We start from the raw sequence: 5,842 nt of genomic DNA, 5'->3' as shown, positions 1-5,842 counted from the left end.
TATATGTGATTCAGTGTATTTGTTTCTATTGTTTTGTAAGAATTTAATGTACACAGAGTATTTAAAAATTACTGTTACAAAATTTTTTTTAAAAAAAAAATTTAATGCCGACGCTTATAAGCGTCGGGAAATGCAACAGGAAAAGCTAATGGCACGCCTTTAACGACGCTTTTAAGCGTCGGCCTAAACCCGTTGTAACCAACCCTTCTCCCCGACGCTTATAAGCGTCGGAGTATGATTGAAGAAACGACGCTTAAAAGCGTCAGGAAATGCAAGCCTTTAACGACGCTTTTAAGCGTCGGCCTAAACCCGTAGTAACCAACCCTTCTCCCCGGAGTCTGATAGAAGAAACGACGCTTAAAAGCGTCGGGAAAAGCAAGCATTTCACGACGCTTTTAAGCGTCGGAGTATGATAAACGGAACGACGCTTAAAAGCGTCGGCATAGACCAACGACGCTTTTTAAACGCGTCGGGTTAAATCCGACCCACGCCCACCTGCCCGACGTCTGAGCCACGCTTTGCGAAGCGTGGGCTGGGAATTCGCCGACGCTTATAAGCGTCGGTAGAGACAAAAAAAAGCGCCGGGAGTTATTCCTTCTTTTGTAGTGATTGATAGAACATGCATTGCTTTATGATCTGATTTGTGTATATCATCTATAAAATGCTTTATTTTGCCATAACTGTTAGCTTCTTAAACACTGCATTGGCATAATTATGCTCGATCTAATAAGATAGTACTTGGTTATTTACTGAGCTGTGTAGCTCATATCTTTTTATCTACTTTTTCTACAGAGGAATAAGACTACTAGGAGCAGGGAGCTTGGTGTTATTCAGGGTTGGGGTAACTGAAAATGATATGTAATAATCAAATTTTAGAAGCTCTGTACTGTTCCAACTTCATGAATAATGTTATGACATTAGTAAATGAAACTATTTATTTTTATTATGAAATTTTAAGTGGCTTCGTGTTATTGTGTGCATAAGATTGCAATATCACGGCCGTGTCATGATCCGGATTTGGGGCGTGACATTTAGTGGTATCAGAGCAATAGGTTTAATAAAGAGTAAAAAAAAAAGAAAAAAAAATTTAGTAAGGAAAATGGGTAGTTAAGTCTCGTTCAATTAAATTCGGCATATTCAAATTAAAGAAAATTATTTAATTGAATTATGCTAATATTTTGATAGGTGAAAATGAGGAACAGAGAGAATGAAGTCTTGGCAAATATTGCAGCTCGAAGAAGAGGAGCAAGAGGGAGAGGAGTTGCCAGGCAGCCAGCCGAGCAAACTCCTAACCCAGCTGCCACCCAGGTCGATTTTGCCGGAGCAAGTCAGGTGATGACTCAGCTCCTTCAGATGCAGCAACAAATGCAGCAACAGATGCAGCAGCAGATGCAGTAGCAGGTGCAGCAGCAGGTGCAGGCCACTGTCCGACCTGCACTGTCCATTGAGTCCTACTATGAGCGATTCCGTAGGCTCAACCCGCCTATGTTTGATGGTGGAGCTGACCCTCTGGTTGCTGAGACCTGGATTCGGGAGGTAGAGAAGATGTTCAAAGCCTTGCAATATCCCGAAGAAGTGAAGGTCAGATTGGCTATCCCTATGCTGAAGGGGAATGCAGAGTTCTGGTGGACAGCCATCGAAGCTGCACTCGAGGGTGAGGATGAGCTACCGACATGGGAGGAATTCAAGAAGATATTTTATGACCAGTATTTTCCTGAGTCAATCAGAATATCTAAAGAAAATGAATTTTTATCTCTGAGGCAAACAAATGATATGACTGTGCTAGAATGTGCTAACAAATTTACTGAGCTGGGTCGATTCTGTCCTCAGATGATAGAGGTTGAGAGAAGCAAGGCTAACAGATTTGAGCAGGGCTTGAGGGACAAAATTCGATCCCGGTTGTCAGTTCTGATTTTTACCAGCTACGGAGAGGCCCTGGAGAGAGCACTGAAGGTAGAAGCGGATCTAAAGAGGTCAGAGAAGGAAAGAGATGATCCAAAGAGATCCAGAATGATTGAAAATCATAATGTCAGGCCAGGGGACACTGAGGGTAATGCAAATAAGAAGAAGAGATTTGAGGCCTGTACCTACTGCAGCAAGCCTCATGGGGGGCCTTGTCTTAAGAAGATGGGAGTTTGTTTCACTTGTGGTCAGCATGGACATTTGGCACGGGACTGCCCAAATAAAAAGAAGAAGGACTCGGAACCTGTTGAATCTGGTGCTCGGCTTTTGCATTGATTCAGCAGAATGCTAGTGCAAGTGCCCAAGTAGTGACAGGTAATCATTCTAAAACAACTCTATACATGATTATGCTTAATTGATTCCTCTACTCCTATGTAACCATTAAGTTTCTACCTCTTTAGAATGCATATACGAAGAATCAAATCAGTCTTTAAATGTAAACATCTATCTTAAAAAGTTGATCTTATTGATGCTACGAAACTAGGACTAATAATTGATATTAAGGTTTGAGCCTCCAAAGAGTTGACTAGATCAGAGTGCGCAGCGAAAATATGGTAGAATGTTAAATAAAAGACTAAGTATCTTCATTTGTTTAAGAATTAAGAAACGTCAAATTTCGAGGACGAAATTTTTTTTTTAAGAAGGGGAGAATATAATATCCCGCCCAAAATGGACTGATTGGATTTTGGGTAGATTGGGCCGAAGCCGGCAAGCCCCACCGGCTTTAGCCCATGGTCGAAATGAGACCGAGACAGGGGATCTCGATCACGATACACTAGTATTCTTCCTCGGGGTAACGGAGGCGTTATGAGAGTGGAGACGCCGCGGATCTCGCACAACCGCCACCAGCATTGCGGCGGTGAGCGAGCCACGATCACCACCACGTTTCCATTTCTCCCTTCTTCTCGAAGAGGGCTATAAAAAGCCCACAAATCACTTACATAGGGACTCCATCGCTCTCTCCTCCTTCGGTGCAAAGGAACTGGACCGGGAGCGACGCCATTGGAGTAGGAGGTCTCGAGCAGCCGGAGGAGCGACCGAACTACCAGAAGAGGCTTCTCGGCTCCTCCTCGGAGCTAGGTAGACCCTTAACCTCTCTCTCCCTTCATAAATTACGCCCTGTTAAGCTTAGATCTAGTCAAGCTATGAGAAAATAATAATAATAATAAATAAATAATAAAAATAAAGAAAGAGAGATGAAGAGGGGGAGGTCGGCCCGCGGCCGCCGTAGGCGCAGCCAGCGCCCCGGCCTCAGGTCAGCCCTCTCCCGAGCCCCGATAAGGGGTTGTCCCTTGCTCTAATCATGGGAGAAGAAGGGAAGGGAAAAGAGAGGGAAAAGGAGAAGAGAAGAACAAAAGGAAGAAAAGAAGGGAAGAAGAAGGAGGAGGAGGGAAAAGCCACTTAGCGGTGGATCTTTGACTGCAGTGCCGCCGGCCTTGAGGTCGGCCCCTCCCGAGAACTCCATCGCCCTCCCTTGATTGCGGGAGAAGATGGGGAAGGGAAAGCTTCGGGAAGGAGATGAAAAGAAGAGAAGAAGAATAAGGGAGAAGAGAAGAGGAGGAGAAGAAAAAGAAAGAACAGAGAAGGAGACGAAGTTTCGGGAAGGCAAAAAAAAAAAAAAGAAGAAGAAGAGAAGGAAAAGAAACATGGGAGAAAAGAAAAAGAAAAGAAAAAAAAAAGAAAAAAAAAGAAAAAGAAAAAGAAAAAGAAAAGATCCTAATAGATCTGGCCTAACGAGTCGGATCTGGGTTCGGATCCGAAACCAGTTAAGCCCAATAAAATGAAGTGGGTTTAAGCCAAATTTGACTAAACCCGAACCCAATTAAACTAGGCTAAGTCTGGGCGAGCTCAAACTGTAAATTGGGTCAAATCCGAACCAAATTTAAGCCGAAATTGATTTGAGTCCGAACCCAATTAAGCTGGGTTAGTTCCAACAGACCCAATTGAATATGAATCAGGCCCAATTCAAGTCCAATTCAACTAATTTGAGACCAAATTGGCCTCAGGCTGATCCTGACTCAAGCCTAATCCTATAATTAAAAGCCCAATTGACATACGTGAATCCAATTTGGTTCTAAATCGAGCCCAAGGGCTTTAAATTAGGTAAATTGGACTTGAGATCCAAGCAAGTAAATTCATGTTATGATAAATTAGAAAATTATGAAATAAATAGGGATTAATATGACCCTTATGTGATTAATTTAGGTGATCAAGGATTTGTCACCCAGACGTAAGAAATTGGAAAGCAAATTGCGGTAAGTAACCCTGGTACCATCTTATTGATTTCCAATTTACTGTTTAATTGTAAGTACGAAATTATGAAATTGTATTTGATATGCTATGTTTTCTCAAAATTAGGATCAAGTATATGATTGCATATGATTCATGAATTTGATTAAAGAGCATCCTTCATGAATATTTAATATTGTATGAGTTATGAAATTATGATTATGTTAGACTGCATAAAAAATGATATTTGAGGCATGTTTATGCATTTTAAATTATATGATGCCATTTATCATTTTCCAACCTATTTATGATAATTATGATTTATGAAAGAAAAAGAATAATGATTTATGAACTCTCAGATTGCTATGTACGGCCCTCGCCAGCGGGTTATAATAGCTCGGCAGACGGCCCTCGTTAGCGGGTTATAATAGCTCCGCATACGGCCCTCGCCAGCGGGTTATAGTAGCTTGGTGTAGACCCTGCCAACGGAAAATAATTGTTGGTAAAGATTATGGCCCTCGCCAGCGGGTTATAGTAGCTCGGCATACGGCCCCCGCCAGCGGGTTATAATTGCTTGGCTTAGACCCTGCCAACGGGGAATAATAGTTGGTAAAGATTATGGCCCTGTCACGGGTAATAATAGTGACCATAGCTGCACTATTATCTGAGAGCACGAATTTCAAAGCATGAATTATGACAAGTACCGATTTCAAAGCATGAATTATGATAAGTACGGATTTCAAAGCATGAATTATGATAAGTACGGATTTCAAAGCATGAATTATGACAAGTACGGATTTCAAAGCATGGGATAATGACAAAAATTTTATATGATGCATATTCATATTTATGAACTTAATTTCATTGATAGAACATGCATTGCTTTATGATCTGATTTGTGTATATCATCTATAAAATGCTTTATTTTGCCATAACTGTTAGCTTCTTAAACACTGCATTGGCATAATTATGCTTGATCTAATAAGATAGTACTTGGTTATTTACTGAGCTGTGTAGCTCATATCTTTTTATCTACTTTTTCTACAGAGGAATAAGACTACTAGGAGCAGGGAGCTTGGTGTTATTCAGGGTTGGGTAACTGAAAATGATATGTAATAATCAAATTTTAGAAGCTCTGTACTGTTCCAACTTCATGAATAATGTTATGACATTAGTAAATGAAACTATTTATTTTTATTATGAAATTTTAAGTGGCTTCGTGTTATTGTGTGCATAAGATTGCAATATCACGGCTGTGTCATGATCCGGATTTGGGGCGTGACAAATATCATGATGTACTACAACTTCAATGAAGGGATTTGGAAAAGCTTAGGGTTACATAATATTTTAGAAACAATACTTACTGGGTTTTATAGCATACTACGTGATCAGTGTCAATAGAGAGCTGCGGAAAGAGGCATGCAGATATGCATATTATGCAAAATTATGACTTCGAACGCTTATTTTAGTCCTAACAAATTCCTCTGTTACGAGCGTTTGAGCTATGCATCAAAACCTTTCCATCAATAATATTCAACACGATATAATAATAACTGAGCAGCAAAACCTTTTCATATACAATCAAAAAAATTAAAAAGTTGCAGAGGAAAAATAAAATTTCTTCTATTTTAACAGAAACAAAATAGCAATA

At 40.4% G+C, this 5,842-nt stretch overlaps 1 long non-coding RNA gene across 1 annotated transcript; it reads left to right on the top strand.

Moving 5' to 3' along the window:
- Positions 1-667: 667 nt before the first annotated feature.
- Positions 668-5,396, top strand: LOC148700653 (uncharacterized). Its single transcript, XR_015971151.2, has 3 exons — positions 668-3,042; positions 4,168-4,217; positions 5,239-5,396. It is a non-coding gene; the product is annotated as an uncharacterized LOC148700653 (long non-coding RNA).
- Positions 5,397-5,842: the final 446 nt, after the last annotated feature.

Source organism: Phoenix dactylifera, chromosome 11 (genome assembly GCF_051530095.1).
Source record: "Phoenix dactylifera cultivar Ajwa chromosome 11, Ajwa_hap1_PhDact_Kaust_v1.1, whole genome shotgun sequence".
NCBI classification, from domain to species: domain Eukaryota; kingdom Viridiplantae; phylum Streptophyta; class Magnoliopsida; order Arecales; family Arecaceae; genus Phoenix; species Phoenix dactylifera.
This window is presented reverse-complemented; position numbering and strand designations above follow the sequence as displayed.